We start from the raw sequence: 19128 nt of genomic DNA on the forward strand, positions 1-19128 counted from the left end.
CCCTCCCCTGCTTGAGCTCTGTCTCTCTCAAAAATAAGTAAACATTAAAAGAAAAAAATAAAATAATTTAAAAAGGAGGAAGAGGGAGAGAGGAGGAAGAGGATGGGGTGGGGGGTGGGGGAGAGACCTTGTTGGAGGCTCTTCATTTGTTCATAGCCCCAGTTTCTGCCTTTGAGTCTCTTAGTTATATGAACAGTACTGAATCCCTCATTTAGAGAAGTTTGATTCTAGATTCAGATCAAGGCCAGGACTAAGAGGATCTGGGGATTCACTCTGGGCTCCAGGAGGAGAGCCCAGGATGGCAGCCCCACCTCCGGATTCCTGAAGCCTCTCTGTGCAAAAGTCAGCATAACACTGGATACCTGGGAAGGAGGGGGGGGCGGGTGCAGGGATGCTGTTATGAATAGTTTACTGGGGACATCAAAGCAGGACCCCTCCATCTTCTAAGTCAGGGTACTTTTAAAAGGGAAACGGAACAGTGTTAAACATGCTCTCAGAACAGCAGGCATACATGCACCAGAACTGTCCCAGGAAAACCAGGATGTGCAGTCCCTTCGCCAAGAAAGAGAGGAAAGATCCTGGATGTGAAGGCCAAAAGGCTCCGGTTCAAGCCCGGAGTCTGTCAGAGATGCTGGCAAGCAGTTCTCTCTGGCACTCGGGTCTTTAATTTCTTCACCGAATCGTGGCAACGACGCTTTTTCTCTCATGGTACGGAGACCAGATGATATATGGGCTGTACGCTGAAACAGGTCTAATTAAACATTTAAACCAAAGCAGATGTCTGCACAGAAGCCACGCGCCCCACACTTTGCCTCCCAATTCCACCCAAACTGGAACGCTACAGAAATGGGTTCAGCTGCCAAATCTATCATGAATTTGCAAAATCTAAGGAGCCATTTTTCTTCAATTTATACTGATGCAGTATTCTTAAACAATTCTGATTTAAATGAAGAATTTCAGTTAAGAATTTCGGTGAGGAATTTCAGTTGGCTGAAGCACACCCAGTTAGATACGTTTTATGTTTTCACCGATAACAGAAAACGCACATTGGGTCGTAGGTCTGGTAAGTCTAAAATATGCAAATAATAGGCATTCCATGGCAGTCCCTTCAGAGGTTTGGCAAAATGTCAGCGCCCTCCTGCCAGGGGGCTGAACTAGATTTGCAATTGCACAAGAGAGTTTCACCAGGTGTGTGCTCTCGAAAATTCTAGGAGTCTCCAGCACTCATCCAATTTTAAAACAATTCTCAGGGGCTCATTAAACAGCGATTCCCATTAAGGGCTACCTCACTCTTTGGACGAGGCCCTAAATTCAAGGATGTTCATCCAAGCCCTCACGGAGTGACTATTACCTAGTTCTAAAGGTAAGAAACCCCACACCAGTATTCCAGGCAAACACCTACTAAAACACAAAGACCTGTCATTTTCCCTAATTTGTACATAGAATTGATACCGGGTCACTTCAACACGGTTTGGTGGGTGCTGTCTGCCCACCCTCTCACTTTCTCCATGCCACTCACAGGGCTCCGTAAACTGTGCAATGGTTTGCTGCCCTCGGTGATGGGAAGAGGGGCCCTACCCTTCACCTCTAGCTTTTCACACAAGCTTGACCATTGCATACACGGATTTGTTTTTTACAGTAGATGGCATGCAATGTCGATTCCTCCCTCAATCTAGATGAAATGTGCTGTTTTGGTAGTCATCTATATGAGACGGCTTTCCAAGATATCAAAGTGAAATTTGTAGTTACCGAACATCACCATATTATTTTCCTATTTTTTTTTAACTTTTTAAGTTTATTTACTTATTTTGAGAGACAGTGTGCGTGGGCAGAGAAAGAGAGAGAGAGAGAAAGAGAAAGACAGAGACAGAGAGAATCCCAAGCAGGCTCTGTGCCATCAGTGCAGAGTCTGACGTGGGGCTCCATCTCAAGACCATAAGATTATGACCTGAGCCGAGATCAAGAGTTGGATGCTTAATCAACCAAGCTACCCAGGTGCCCCCATGTTACTTTTCAACTATGTTTTCACAAGTAGGTTAACTGTTGTTTAACCAACTTCTATTTTAGTATACCGGCTTAGCTCAAAAAAAAAAAAAAGAAGAAATTTATTTTCTCCTTCAAGTTTCAGGACACCTATGTTTTGCCTTGACCACAGTACGCGATCTGCTTACTTCAGGGGCAGGCTCCCAAATGGCGTGCGTGGCCACCTGTTGGAGAAATCCGTGCCTTTGGAGCGGAGCGGACTTTTAGTTCATTGGGTGCCCATGTTTCTCACACTGTGCCAAGACCACTCATAAAACATGCTCCCCGTGCAACGACCCTGGTGCAAAAATCACCTCTTGACTATGAATTGCTGCTGCCTGGAAGCTTCCAGGGCTGTGAAGGTGACTTATCTCATTTCCACAGTAAAAGGGTTTTTAATACAGGCAATGTTTTCTCCCAGAGTATTAAAGAAAGGTACTGAAAAAGGAAAAGTTAAGTGAGGGGGAAATAAAGCATGAAAATGCTGCTTTAAGAATAAAGAGGATATGCTCCCAGTACAGTTTTCATTAAATCACTTCCCTTCGCGTCAGAATATGCTCTTTGCGAACAAAGAAGTGGGCGTGTCATTGGCTATGATCTGACTTTGTTAGTGTCACACTCAAGGTCCTCCAGGACACGTGTCCCTATCAGTTCCCAGAGTTTCATTTTCTTTTTAAAATTTCACACTGTACGTCTTGATGCACTTCCTGTCCTCGTGATGCCCACATAGGTCTCAGTCTAACGGAAGAATGAACTCAAAGTCTTTGCTGTTCCTGCAACACACCATTTCATGTCTCGCTCACATACTCTGTCCCTGCTCTCTCTGCTCCTTCAATCTTGAAAAGCCCTCTCCCACCTTGTCTACAGGTAAGCACAACCACCTTATGGGACTCGGCACCAATGTTACCCTCTTGAGGAAGTACTTTTACCCCATTACCCGTGTTGTCCCTGAATAAAATGGAATCACTCATTTATATACCTTCCTACCATAACACCTGTATATTAGTATGCTCACATGGCTCTCCCTAACTGGAATGCAAACTCTTCAGGGAAAGTGTACTGTATTAGTATTATTATATCCCAGGGCATATCAAAGCATCTGACACAGAGCTGGTATTCCACAGTTCTAGAATGAATAGAGGTAATGTGAATGCCATAAGGTCATGATAATAGGCAATTATTCCATAATTACCCCATTATTTTCTGTAATATTATATTTCGTCTCTCTTGGAAGTACATTTCAATAATCTCTAAAATGTCATGACTCTGACAATTATTTTTTTTTGAGGTATATAACATTATGTAACTTTCAGGGGTACAACATTATAATTTGACATCTGTGTGCACTATAAAGGGATCACCACTAAAAGTGTAGTTACCATCTATCACCATACAATTGACCCCTTTCACCCATTCTGCCTACCCCCAACCCCATTTCCCTCTGGTAACCATTGGTGTATTCTCTGTATCTACGAGTTTTTGTATTATTTTGTCTGTTTTTTAGATTCCACATATGAGCAAAATCATGTAGTATTTGTCTTTTTCTGTCTTACTTAGCATAATACCCTCAAGGTCCATCCGTGTTGTTGCAAATGGCAAGACTTCATTCTTCTTTATGTGAGTAGTATTTCATTACACACACACACATACACACACACACACACACACCCCACAACCTCTTTGTACATTCATCTATTGATGAACACCAGATGCTTAGATTGCTTCCATATCTTGACTATTGTGAATAATGTTGCAATGAACATAGGGGTGCATATATCTTTTCAAATTAGTGTTTTCATATGATTCAGATAAGTACCTCAAAGTGTAAAAGCTGGATCATATGGTAGATCTGTTCTTACTTTTGAGGAATCGCCATACTGGTTTTCGTAGTGGCTGTGCCAATTTACATTTCCACCAACAGTGCAGGAAGGTTCCTTTTCCTCCACATTCTTGCAAACATTTATTATCTTTTTGATTTTAGCCATTCTGACAAGTGTGAGGCAATACCTCACTGTGGTTGTAATTTGCATTTCTCTAATAATTAATAACGTTGAGCATCTTTTCCTGTGCTTGTTGGCCACATGTAGGTCTCTTTTAGAAAAAAGCGTCTACTCAGATATTTGCCCAGTTTTTAATCACAATGTTCGCTTTTTTAATATTGAGTTGTATGAATTCTTTATATAGTATGGATATTCACCCCATTTTGGATATGTGATATGCAAATATCTTCTCCCATTCAGTAGGTTCCCCTTTTGTTTGGATGATCATGTCCTTTGCTGTGCAGAAGCTTTTTAGTTTGATGTCATCCCGCTTATTCATATTTTACTTCCTTCGTCTCTGATGTCAGAGCCACAGACACATTGCTAAGACTGATGTCAAAGAGCTTACGACTTATCTTTTCTTCCAAGAATTTTATAGTTTCAGATCTTACTTTCAAATCTTTAATCCATTTAGAGTTAATGTTTGTATAGGGTACAAAATAGTGGTTTAGTTTCTTTATTTGCATATGGCTGTCCAGTTTTCCCAGCACCATTTATTGAAGAAAGTTTTATTGAAGAAAGACATTCCGGTGTATGTTTTTGACTCCTTTGTCTTAAATAAATCGTCCGTATATGGGTGACTTTACATCTGGGCTCCCAATTCTGTCCCTCTGATCTGCTGTCTGTTTTTATGCCAATCTCTAAGGTACAATGCCTCTGACAATTCTTTTTTTTTTTTTTTGTCATTTTGCAGAAGTAATAGTTCTAATAATGAAGTATGGAATCATCTTTTTTTTTTTTGACAGATTGAGTGGAAAGCACCAATATCATACTTATAAAATAGGTGAAGATGTCTAAGTCCTGGTCTTTGTACACAGTAAAGTTGCCATTTAATCCACGTGGGATGAAACTCTTGCCTTATGGTCTATATTCCAGTACCCCCCTCTCCCCCAGCAATCCTAGTAAGCCTGGGAAAAAATATCTGGAAATAATTTCTTATAAAAGCATAGCTCATGGCATGTGTAGGTCAGTCTTAATCACATCTGCTTGTAAAAGGTTGTTTGCCATTTATGATTGTATATTACACCAAGTGCAATTTTGAAAGTATGCCCTTAAAGAAAGAGTTTTCACACTTTTGATTTTCTGGGTTTTTTCCTGTTTTTTTAAATAACACTATGTCTTTTTAATATTCTCCACATCCTACTTTTTTTTAACTTTTTGATTTGGTAAAATTTGGGGTGATACTGTCACTGAAAATGCCAATAAAATTATTGTACGTTTTCACCAATTTTGGAAATTCATACAAGGTAAAATCGCTTAGTCATATTAATTTTTATGACTCTATTGTAGTATTTCATTTCAATGCATGTCATCTCAAATTTCCTAGAGATTTGGGAGTAATTAAAATGTATTAGCTTAAATCAACAAATATTACTATAATATTGATTTAAAACTATAATTATCAATGCCTTTCTCTAAGAACATAGATTTCCCTAAGAAACAAAGAGAAAACAAAAATATACAAACTAGGTAATTTATGACCTCCACAATCCAGAGATGTCTGACAAAAAGCAACACAGAGAATAAAATTAGCAAACATCACTTAGAGGAATATGATCCAGTGGAAAAACTAATTGAAATTTAAACTGTGTTTTAAAATAACTCAGCAAGGGGCACCTCGATGGCTCAGTCAGTTAAATGTCTGACTTTGGCTCAGGTCGTGATCTCACAGTTCATGGTTTCAAGCCCTGCATCAGGCTCTGTGCTGACAGCTCAGAGCCTGGAACCTGCTTTGGATTCTGCATCTCCCTCTATGTTCCTCCCCCACTCACACACACTCTCTCTCTCTCAAAAATAAATAAACATTTAAAAAATTAAAATAATAAAATTTCAGTAAAAAAGATGCATGGAATATATTATATATGTATAACACATATAAACAATATATATGACAGACATATTTATACACATATTTATAAATTTATACAAAATTTGCATACACATAATTTTATGTGTGAATTATGGTATATTTAGCAATGGAAAATAATGTTTTTCAAACTTCAACTGAAATTACAAATATTGGTTATTTCGTAAGCCATTTCCTTCATGTACATAGAATGTAACATAAGATGATGTTTCTTTTAGAATACTGAAAGGCCAATAATTGTTGTTACCTTTTTTTTAAGTTTATTTATTTATTTTGAGAGAGAGAGAGAGAGAGAGAGTGCAAGCAGGGCAGGAGCAGAGAGACAGAATCCCAAGCAGGCTCCACACTTTCAATGATGCAGAGCTCAAATCCACAAATTGTGAGATCATGACTTGCACTGAAATCAAGAGTCAGATGCTTAACCAACTGAGCCATCCAAGTGCCCCCATGTTACCTGTAAAGGAAATTTTTTAAATTTATTTTTGAAATTTTATTCTCAAGTTAGTTAACAGTGTACTATTGGTTTGAGGAGAACCCAGCGACTAATCACTTACATGTAACACCCAGTGCTCTCCCCAACAAGTACCTTCCTTAACTCCCCTCACCCATCTACCGCACCCTCATCAACCCTCAGTTTGGTTCTCTGTATTTAAGAGTCTCTTATGGTTTGCCTCCCTCTCTGCTTTTGTCTTGTTTTTCCTTTCTTTCCCTATAAACATCTGTTAAGTTTCTCAAATTCCACGTATGAGGAAATCATGTGATATCTGTCTTTCTCTGACTGACTTATTTCACTTAGCATAATACCGTCCAGTTCTATCCATATTGTTGCAAATGGCAAGACTTCATTCTTTTTCATTGGCAAGTAGTATTCCATTGTGTGTGTGTGTGTGTGTGTGTGTGTGTGCGCGCGCATGTGTGTGTTACATCACCTCTTCTTTATCCATTCATCAGTCAATGGACATTTGGATCTTTCCATACTTTACTATTGTTGATAACACTACTATAAACATTGGGGTGCATGTGCCCTTTCAAATCAGCATTTTTGCATCCTTTGGATAAATTTCTAGTAATGCAATTACTGCATTAACTCCTTGTAATACAATTATTCTGGGTCAGAGGGTAGTTATATTTTTAATTTTTTGAGGAACCTCCACACTGTTTTCCAGAGTGGCTGCACCAGTTTGCATTCCCACCAACAGTGCAATAGGGGTTCCCTTTCTCCACATCCTCGCCAACACCTGTTGTTTCCTGAGTTGTTCATTTTAGTCATTCTGACCGTTGTGAGGTGGTATCTCATTGTGGTTTTGATTTATATTTCTCTGGTAATGAGCGATGTTGAGCATCTTATGTGTCTGTTTGCCATCTGGATGTTTTCTTTGGAAAAGTGTCTATTCATGTTTTCTGTCCATTTCTTCACTGGATTATTTGTTTTTTAGATGTTGAATCTGGTTAAATTCTTTATAAATTTTGGATACTAACCCTTTATCTGATATGTCATGTGCAAATATCTTCTCCCATTCCATAGGTTGCCTTTTAGCCTTGTTGACTATTTCCTTCACTGTGCAGAAGCTTTTTATCTTGATGAGGTCCCAATAGTTCATTTTTGCTTTTATTTCTCCTGCCTCTGGACACATGTCAAGTAAGAAGTTGCTGTGGCTGAGGTCAAAGAGATTACTGCCTGTGTTCTCCTCTAGGATTTTGATGGTCTCCTGTTTTACATTTAGGTTTTTCATCCATTTTGAGTTTATTTTTGTGTATGGTGTAAGAAAGTGGTCCAGGTTCATTCTCCTGCATGTCGCTGTCCAGTTCTTCCAGCACCATACTAAATTTGACCGTCTTTTTCCCATTGGATACTCTTTCCTGCTTTATTGAAGATTAGTTGGCCATGTATTTGTGGGTCCAGTTCTGGATTCTCTACTCTATTCCATTGATCTATGTGTCTGTTTTTGTGGTAATCTTGATGACTACCTCTTTGTAATACAGGTTAAAGTCTGAGCTAACAATTGTAAATGTTTATGCCCCCAATGTGGAAACCCAAATATATAAATCAATTAATCACATACATAAACAAATGTATTGATAATAATACTATAGCTGTAGGTGACTTTAATACTCAACTTAAAGCAAGGATCAGTTCATCTAGGCAGAAAATCAATAAGGAAACAACAGCTCTGAATGACACATTGGACTTAACAGATATATTCAGAACTTTACATCCTAAAGCAGCAGCATATACATTCTTCTCGAGTACAAATGGAACATTCTCCAAAACAGATCATATACTGGGTCACAAAACAGCCCTCAACAAGTATAAAAAGACTGAGATCATACCATGCATATTTTCAGATCACAACACTATGAAACTTGAAATCAACCACAAGAAAAAATTTGGAAAGCCTCCAAATACATGGAGGTTAAAGGAAATTTTATATTTACCAAGAGTTGGGTTAGAAATATCTTGGTCAGGGGCGCCTGGGTGGTTCAGTCGGCTAGGTGTCTGACTTCGGCTCAGGTCATGATCTCACGGTTTGTGGGTTCGAGCCCCATATCGGGCTCTGTGCTGACAGCTCAGAGCCTGGAGCCTGTTTCAGATTCTATGTCTCCCTCTCTTTCTGCCCCTCCCCTGCTTGTGTTCTGAATCTTTGTCTCTCTCTCAAAAATAAATAAACATTAAAAAAATTAAAAAAAAAAAGAAATATCTTGGTCATATATTAAGTGAATCCTCCAGCTCTAGTCTGGAATATCTGTTCATCAAACTGTTTTATAAAATCCTAGTCAATTTAAATTAAAAACAAAACATCGTTGAAGAGTTTATGTTCTAACATTATGCTGTCCAATATGATGGACCCTAGCCAAGAATGGCATTTAAATCAATAAAAATTTACTAAAATTTAAAAATCCACTTTCTCATTTGAATTAGCTACATTCCAAATGCAAAGCAGTCAACATGTGGGGAGTGACAGCACAGATATAGAATATTCCCATCCATTCTGTTGGGTTGCTCGGGTCTAGTAAGAGAGATGCACGCCAACAGTTAATCATAATACACTATAACACGAATGATACAAGCATGTACCGGGTACTGAAGTAGTAAAGACACTAGCTCACACTGATTAAAGTGGACAAATAGCGTAAAGAATGATGTCACAGAAAATATGAGCTTAAAATTTTAAACAAAAGGAGAAACATAAAACACTCTTTGTTTTAGACTGTAAGTTCTTGAGAAATGGCAGAACGTCACTACACCACACTGACCTAATTTTTGCTCTTCCAGGAATAAGGGACCATCCTTTAGTGGGGATAAGAATAATGCACATAAATTATGCCAAATTTTCACCAACACTGTTACAATAAAATATGCCTTTGGTGGAAGTCTAATACCATGGAACATAACTTGAGTGGACTTTGTTTTGCCCCTTTGTGTATGAAGTATCTTCTTCAGAGGAAATAATATGTTAAATCAACAAACTAACAACGTAAGATTTTTCCTGGTATCAAAGTTGCATACAATATGCAAGAAGTACATATTTAACTATATATTTTGAAAATCTGCTTTATAGCATCAGATAGAACAGAGATAGAGTGTTTTCTAAAACGGGAAGTGCTCTAATTATATTTGCTTTGGCAAATAAAAAATACAAATGGAAAATGTTTTTTTTTTTTTAAATATTTGGAATAACTACCTTGCCTTCCATTATAGAAAGATTTGTGAGGGGTGCCTGGGTGGCTCAGTCACTTGAGTGTCTGACTTCAGCTCAGGTCATGAGCTCATAGTCCATTGGTTTGAGCCCCACCTCAGGCTCTGTGCTGACAGCTCAGAGCCTGGAACCTACTTCTGATTCTGTGTCTCCCTCTCTCTCTGCCCCTCCCCGACTCATGCTCGCTCGCTCTCTCTCTCTCTCTCTCTCTCTCTCTCTCTCTCTCCAACATGAATAAACATTAAAAAAAATTTGTTAGATTGGTTGTAATTGCGTCTGCTTTTATTTTTCACAGCACTTGAGTTTTTAAATATATTCTTCTACCTATTTATACAAAAACTATAGACAGTTTCTCAGAGCCAAGTGGCACATACTCTGTTTTGACTTCCCCATAAAAAAAAGAGGGGGGCACCTGGGTGGCTCAGTCAATTGAGCATCTGACTTGGGCTCAGGTCATGATCTCACGGTTCGTGGGTTCGAGCCCCGCGTCGGGCTCTGTGCTGACTGCTCAGAGTCTGGAGTCTGTTTCGGATTCTGTGTCTCCCTCTCTCTGACCCTCCCCCCCCGTTCATGGTCTGTCTCTCTCTGTCTCAAAAATAAAACGTTAAAAAATTAAAAAAAAAACAAAACAGGGAGAGAGAGAGAGAGGCTGTGAAGTCATTTTTCCCCCAAATTGCATGGATTTATCATCTAGGTTGAAAATCCCTATTTTAAATATTTACAAAATCAAAAATTTCATTAACTGCTATCAGTCTTATTAATAACACTGTATTTCCAAACTAACTAGTGATGATGGAGAATTTGAGAAACCTTGGGTTTCAAGGAGGAGCTTAGCACAACACAGTCCTGAAGAACATGGGCCCGGGGCCAGATTTAGGGTGGAGTCGTAACACCGCCATTGCTGATGGTATAATACTGGGCCTGGGACTGAGCCTCCACAAGCCTGTTTTCTCAGTGCTAAATGGGGATTCCAGCCGTCATTTGATAAACATTTATTATCTGTGTATGCCAAGCGCACTGGAAGATGGTGACATGATAATATGAATTAACTTACAGAAACGTAAACATGAAGTAAAAGTCAAAGTAGATGGCGCGTCTGGGAGGCTCGGCTGGTTAAGCGTCTGACTGCGGCTCAGGTCACGATCTCACGGTTTGTGGGTTCGAGCCCTGCAGTGGGCTCGGTGCTGACAGCTCAGAGCCTGGAGCCCCCTTCGGATTCAGTGTCTCCCTTTCTCTGCCCCTGCCCCCCCCCCCACAAAAAAAACAAAAAACAAAAAAAGTCAAAGTAGATGCTATCTCGACTAACTCCCACTTAGCTAATTAGATTCAAAGTTCCATTTTGTTGGTAGGTTCTCCTGAAGGGAGCTCAAGGCATGAGGAATGTGCCAGAAGCTTCACGCTTTATAACCGCCATGCACTTCTGTGCCTACAAGTTTTCTGCAACTTATAGGCCGGCTGCCCTTATTACCGTAATTATCTTACTCTACCAACCGCAGGCATGTGAACGTGTAAAGAAATACTGCTCTAAAAATGAAAGTAACTACTGTGGGAAAAGTGAAAATGGCACTCTGACAAGGGATAGCCAAGGCAATTATAAAAAAATTAGGAAAATTCATAAAATTTCCAAGTACAGTGTATTCACATTAATTGTCAATCGTCGTGTCTGCTCCCTTCACCGAAACTGAAAAAGGCAGTTAGGGACAATGACTTCTAGCTTTGTTAACGTGAGAGAAATCGAGGTGATGTCTCATCAGCAGATTCATATGGAAGGAGAGAGCTCGTTTCGACAGACAGTGGTGAATAAGTGACATAAATTTAAATACACTACTGCAGATGTTAACGACTTACAGTAAGTTCTGGCGTTAACTGCTTCTTTTCATCCCTGGGCTACAGAAGCACTGGTCTTCCCCTCATTTGCCACGAGAGCGTCTCTCTGAAGTGAGGACCGTCGTGCCTGGAGCGTGCTGTGTGCTCGCTGTGTTATTTTAGATTCTGGAAGCAACGTGCTTCCTGTGTTGCCCACAGTTATTCGGTTGCTAGCGAAGGCGCTCAGGCTCCGTGCATTTTCCCGGTGCAATTTTTCTACGTGAGTTTAACGCACGTGCCTACGACATTGAGGGTCCTTGGTGTGGTGTCTTCCTCCCACGAGACAGCACACTGCCCTCCGGCTCACACATCAACCCCCCAGCCTCCTCGGTGTCCTGCTCTGCCCCCGCTTCGGTGGGGAGTGAAAAGGCAGAGAGAACGTGGCTGCCACAGTTTTGTACACGTCTACTGACAGGAGACATCAGACCCCTGTCCCCGGGGACATAGTCACAGCCACAGTGAGAGAAGCGCCCCGGCAGCTCGTAGGCCTGTCCCCACAGGGGAATGGCGGGGGGGGGGGGGGGGGGGGGGGGGGGGGCGGGTCCATGGCTCACCTGGATGGACTGTGTGGTCTGTACCCCAGGGTGGGACCCTGGGATTACACGACTTGAGGCTCACTTAGGGTGACTGCCCATCTGCCTGTCTCCTCTGTGGGAGGGAGAGAGAAACAAAGGGAGGAGGGGGCCAAGGGGGGGAGGGAGGGAGAGAGACTCTTGTTCTGGAATGTAAATGAATCCTTTCTGGAGGAGGATGCGAAGGAGACAGGAGGGAAGAGTTCGGGCCTCCTCCCCTTTACTACCCTGGAATATGAGCAAATGACCCTCACGGGAGAAAAGCCTGTCAGTCTCTCCAGAGGTTTCTATGTCTAGGGCTGCAATTCAATCATCCCTCCACTTAGAAAACCTGGATTGCCCCACCCCCAAGCTCTTCTGTTCGTCCTCAACTTTCTTAGCACACTTGCTTGCTTTTGTTGCACTGGGTACATCTCTTCTCCCGGCACTGCTTGCTGTTTCTTTCCAAAAACAGGTTTTTGTTTCCCCCAATGAAGTGTAAAATAAGATCTGCAGTCCTATCTCCCAAAGACCATGGCATAAGAAAAAAAGGAAAAGAAATCTCAAACGTTTGAAATACATACTCTACATCAGGAACCGGTCTAGACATTGTACATACTGTCCTCTTTTCTCTTCACGATAATTATCAAAGACAGATGTTATTTACTTTTTGTTGAGAGAACTGAAAACGAAGTTGAATAGCTTCTTTCTTCTTTTTTTTCAATGTTTATTTATTTTTGAGACAATGCGAGAGACAGAGTGCAAGCAGCAGATGGGCAGACAGAGGGAGAAACATGATCTGAAGCGGGCTCCAGGCTCTGAGCACAAAGCCTGACGCAGGGCTTGAACTCACGAACCATGACATCATGACCTGAGCTGAAGCTGGACACTTAACTGACTGAGCCACTCAGGCGCCCCTGAATAGCTTCTTTCTGAACTTACACACTTCTGAAACTGGGAATTGCAGGATTCTGATCCAATTCTTTTGAGAATGTATTTTTCTTGACAATAAAGCATAATGTTTCCCAAACACAAAGGATTGGAGCTGCTCACCAACTCTAACGCAATATTAAATGTTAGAAATTCTACTCACAGGAGGGAAAATGTATCATCTGTTCCCTTTTAGGGACCTCCCACACCATTTATTAAAACTTTCAAAGTTCGACCTGAAGAGAATTGTAATGACTTTATTTTATTTTTTTGTTTATTTACTTTGTGAGAGAGAGAGAGAGAGAGAGAGAGAGAGCGAGCATGTGGGTGAGGGGCAGAGAGAGAGGGAGAGAGAAAATCCCAAGCCCGCTCTGCACTGTCAATACAGAGCCCAACATGGAACTTGATATAATGAACCGTGAGATCATGATCTGAGCTGAAATCAAGATTCAGGCGTGTAACTGACTGAGCCACCCAGGTGCCCCCGAAATTATAATGGTTTTAAGTAAATATACACAAGCTTGTCATAATAGATGTATGCATGGAATATGACTTAGAAAACACACAATTTTATGATTATAAAAGATATAAAAACAAATGCTCATTGACATTTGAAATAGGCAACAATTATTCATTCAGTGCCAGAGAGCTGACACAAAAATAAATGATGCCCAGAACCCAGCGGTTTCACGCAGTGTAATTAAAGGGTCCGTTGCATACTGTTAAGATCATTAGGACACAAGCACAGAGCAGCTACAACAAAGTGCTTACCCTAGTCCTGACAACTGAAATAACTTTTCCTGAGAATCACCCAACTTTCTCTTCTATTTCACAACTGTACTCTTTGCCTCACAACATGACTTTTCCACTGCTGACATCTGTGTATAGTGGTGTGTGTGTGTGTGTGTGTGTGTGTGTGTGTGTGTGTGTGTTTCACTAAAAGCATAGCACACAGTTTACAGGCGGATCATTCTACACGGCTTCCCTGTTTCCTGCTCATCAGGGACGGTCACTGCTGACACTTCCTGCTGCCTGTCATGTTTCTAAAGACATAATTCTAAAAACTACAGTTCTAATATAATGTCAACGTATTAACTTCTCTTTTAATTTCAGGGTTCGGGGGCGCCTGGGTGGCTCAGTCAGTTGAGCGTCCAACTTCAGCTCAGGTCATGATCTCACAGCTTGTGAGTTCGAGCCCCACATCGGGATCTGTGCTGACAGCTCGGAGCCTGGAGCCTGCTTTGGATTCTGTGTCTCCTTCTCTCTCTGCCCCTCCCCTGCTTATACTTTGTCTCTCTCTCTCAAAAATAAATACTCATTAAAAAATAAAAAAAATAATAATTTCAGGGTTTGGTTATGACTTCAACCTGTGAAAGATGAGACCTGGCCTCTGCACACGCACCCCCCCCACACACACACACACATGCACGCACACACGCACACACTTTCCACTCCTCGTATAAACCTCTCTAATACGACTCTAGTATAACTCTACTTATAAGAATCAAAGACAGCATGATTATGACCAGTAAACACCCTGAAGAATTTACTGCATGACGTTTATTACTCCTCACCCTTGGGGGTGTTGTGGGTCTAAGTGCAGTATTTATGGGTGGTATTTTGCTCCAAGTTCGGCCTCACATGCACAAATTTCTGTGCAGCACATTAAAATGTAGCAGGTATTCCGTCAATTTAATCTTCTTGAAGAAAATTCACCTGACACTTTATGACAGGATTAAATCTCGTTTTTTCTCTATTGCCCTGGATGAACAGGTGCTATTTTGGGGGCCCACTTAAACATTTTCCAGGGGACTCCCACTTTGTGCGTCGGATCCCGTGTCCCGGAGATCACATCTTCTTCCTTCTCAGTTCTTCCTCTTTGTTGTGGGGACTGTCTCTGCCAGGTGTCTCTGAGAAAGAGTCAAGGAAGAAGGGGGGAACGTTTTGAGGCAGGGTCTGAAAAGATGGTCATTGTGTCCTGACGTTAGGGATCACAGACAGTCTGACTATGTGTATGTGACGAGGACAAGCATGAATGGCCGAGGAGCTCACACAGCAGACTTGAGACTTGCAGGGGCTTATTCGCGGGGCCACCTAGGTGACAGGCTCCCAGCTGCGGACGGACTGCATTCCAGTTCTCACTCAGCACTACGACTGGTGTGGGCCCCAGGCTGGGGGGGGGGGTGGGGAGAGACGCCCACCCTTCAGGCGTGAGGCCTCTGCAAAACTGCATTATAGGGAATCAAGCTGCTGCCCCGAGGGTGATCACAGCTCGCGGAAAGTGGCACTATGGCCCGGGAGATCCTCGGCTTCACGCCTTTCGGCAAGCTTCGTGTTCATGGAAAGAAGCACCAGGAGCGGGGCACTGGGTTTTCAGGTCAGTGACCGGACAAGGCTAAGTGCTAACATGTAACCAATTTGGATCTTTGCAAGAGGCCTGCTCCTTTGGGGGGGGGGGATCAGCTTAGCGGAGATCAGTGTTGGATAGGTTGGTCCTTATTTCTCAGTCCTCTTCCATGACCCGAAAGGATTTTCTCCAAGCAAAGTACACTCTGGTCCTGTCAATGCTGTGACATTCCTGTCAGATGAACCGGAAGGTGGTTAGATATCGTCAGCTGGCCGCTGCCAGGGTGAAATCTGGGGCTCCTGAGGCAAATGGGAGAGAGCCATTTGCAGGACGTGTTCTAGAGGCACACACTGCCCGTCCGGAAAGTACTGAGGGCGCTCACCCACAGCTGTTGCGGACAATCGGGCAAGGCTGCCTACGCGAGGATGTTGCCAGGAGACACCGGAATGGCTCCCAGAGCCGCTGGCCTCCGTTCGCCTCACCGGCAGATCCACGAACGGAGCGGAGGAAGCCGTCACCCAGAAAGGACGCACCATGTAGGGTGACTCCATGCGGCAGGGCTGATCCTTGTGCAGCACTCGAACCGTGCGGAAGGGACCCTACAGTTGGACAGTCAACACCTCTGCACACGCGTCTCAGGAAAAAAGGTGACTCAGGCTTCAGGACGCTGATGCTTCATTGCACCTGAATGACTATTTCCATTCCAAACTCACTGGGAGTGGCTATGATCTGGGGATCCTCCTCGTGCTTGTCTTCCAGATGAAATGTCTTCTCCTAGCAGCCCTGCAGCCTAGGGAATGGGTGGTGAGTCTGACTCCACACGTTCTTAGGTAATCAGGAGGGAGGCATCCGATATCCTCTTAGAGAGAGGGGAGGGGAGGGGAGGGGAGGAGAGGAGAGGAGAGGAGAGGAGAGGAGAGGAGGGATTTTATCACAGGGTCTGCTTCATCTTCCTTTAATGGAGGAAGTGACTCCATTCCAAGTAGTTAATAAATAAGGAATTTTGTTCCAGTCAACGAATTCCCTGGTTCTCATATTTCTTGAGAATAGTGAAAGTTAATTCCCGTGAAAAATCAGAAGTCATACATTCTAATGGTTGCATTCTTAGTATCTAACAGACATTTGAATATCCAAGTTTTCTTTTTAACTCAGAACTTTTTTTTTTTACGTTTATTTGTTTTTGCAAAAAAGAGACAGAGCATAAACATGGAAGGGGCAGAGACAGAGGGAGAGAGAGAGGATCCCAAGCAGGCTCCATTCTGTCAGCACAGAGCCTGACGCGGGGCTTGATTTCACGAACTGCGAGATCATGGCCTGAGCCAAAAAAATCAAGATTCAGCTGCTTAACCGACGGAGCCGCCCAGACACCCCATCCAAGTTTTCTTTTTAAAGCTGACTCCTTAATTTGTGTTTAGGATTCTACGTTGGAGTGGGTGCCAAGAAAACCTTCTCATGGTACCAAAGGTCATGCATAAGGAACATAGTGCCACACAACACATATCATATCAGGTCTGCTGACACGGGGTTTCTTAAGAAAGACTCACGGAGATTGAAGAGTGAATGGGTGTATAAGTTTCTCACTGCCCGTTGCTTTCCAAGGACCACCCAGGATTCGGTCTGCCCTGGACATCAGACTTGGACAAGGGAGCCCACATGCACCCCATGTTTACAGCAGCACCATCCACATTAGCCAAAGTATGGAAAGAGCCCAAATGTCCACTGATGGAAGAATGGATAAAGAAGATGTGGTACATATAGACAATGGAGTATTACTCGGCATCAAAAAGAATGAAATCTTGCCATTTGCAACAATGTGGATGGAACTGGAGGGTATTATGCTAAGTGAAATGAGTCAGTCAGAGAAAGACAACTATCATATGACTTCACTCCTATGAGGACTTTAAGAGAAAAAACACATGAACATAAGGGAAGGGAAACAAAAATCATATAAAAACACGGAGGGGGACAAAACAGAAGAGACGCATAAATATGGAGAACAAACTGAGGGAGGGGGGATGGGCTGAATGGGTAAGGGGCACTAAGGAATCTACTCCTGAAATCATTGTTGCGCTATATGCTAACTAATTTGGGTGTAAATTTTAAAAAATCAAAAATAAAACAAACTAAAAACATAAAAGTAAACGATAAGAAAATTTAAATAAATAATGTAAAACAAAAGTGTGAAATATCCATGTGATGATAGTTGGGGCTGATTAACTGAACACTATGTTTCATTGAGGAATCCAGTATCATTTAGTCCCTTCTCCCAGGATAATAAGGTACCCTCCCCTACTTAAACCATCACAAACATTTATTTTTCCTTTCCCTACACGGAAGACAAAATCCTGTCTGACGTCATTTTGGAAACCAAGTGAGCATAGATGGTGTGAGTGTGCCAGCAGAGGGGGGGGCTCAGCATTCACTCTATAAACCTTCAGTTCGCTCTCTTGTTAATTCAGGCCCTCTAACTTCAACCACGATTTCAGGCTCCAGCCCGCATCACTTGGGTTTCAGGGTCTCTAGAAAATAAATCTTCCAGGATTTTCTGCCAGGATGAGAGAGGAGCTATCAACCAGCTTCTCAGTGTGCCAGGTGGTTCCAGGTGGTCTTTAATCAGACTTTAAAACAATCCCTTTATCCAAGTCTTTTTGGAGACTGGGTATCTCCAATCCCTGGGCCTCTCAGGGATCAGAGCCTTAAGTCATTCAGCTTTCTTGAGCTGAGTCAGTCAACATCTGCTTTGTGGTTCCAAAATATCCTTGCTTTCTTTCCAATTCTCTATGTCCTTTTTGATACACGTCATCTGAAAAGCCAATTGTGTATTAAATTCACACCTTTGTCTACATGTCTTACCACAAACTTCACAATAGCAAGCCCTACATTTGGGGAGCTTAATCCTTGAGATTACAACCATGTGCTTCAGAGAAGCCACAGAGTGTAACCGTGCATTTCCCGCGGTGCTCCCAAAGACACGAGGAAATGTACACGCTTCTAAAACCTGTCTGTAAATCTTCCACTGAATCTCTCATAAACTGTTTTACTCTGTCAATCGGAATGGTTTCACAGAAAGCCTAGAAAAGGCAGACACGTAGGCCTCTTCATACTGGCAGGGATCGCGTAGTAGAGGGGAAAACTTGAGTTGCAGAGAGACCGTCAGACGCAGCGCCATTCAGTCCTACTACCCTAAAAATGAACTCAGGAGGCACGGGCTCTTAGAGCTAGTTTTATTTCCAATGAAATGCAAGGGCAGATATTCACAACCCTCACTGAAAAATGCTACACAATACAGAAAAGGGCTGACAGTGCATAATTTACATGGGTCTGGAATATTTTCATTCAGTGCAAACAGACACTTCCTCTGAGGGACATTTGTCAAATGTTTTCATCGATACTGTTTCTTGGAAGTTATACGGTTTAGATTCTGAAATAGTGGAACTTTTAACCACCAGAAAGCAAATATGGAGTTGAATCTTAGCCATGTGATCTCTAAAACTCTGGTCTATTCAGCAAAATAGAAGTCATATCAATGTAAACATAAATCTATTTTTCTTGTGCAATTAGGCAAAACATTTGTTTAAACTTTCTGTTCTTCATTTTCAATTGATTGCTCTGGCTTTGTAAAAACTGCATAACTAGCCTACAGAAACCTTACAGTAAAAGATGCTGATACTCCAAATTACACTGGTTTCCTTCCTGCATGTTGTATCCACTAGCAACACTCCAATAATGAAGGCAAATTAGTGGGTGAGATTTCTTCACTGACTGATTTTGTGGTGGGATCTATGCAAGAGGTGATTATTACATATGA

The sequence above is a fragment of the Prionailurus viverrinus genome, chromosome D2, assembly GCF_022837055.1.
Source record: "Prionailurus viverrinus isolate Anna chromosome D2, UM_Priviv_1.0, whole genome shotgun sequence".
Taxonomy (NCBI): domain Eukaryota; kingdom Metazoa; phylum Chordata; class Mammalia; order Carnivora; family Felidae; genus Prionailurus; species Prionailurus viverrinus.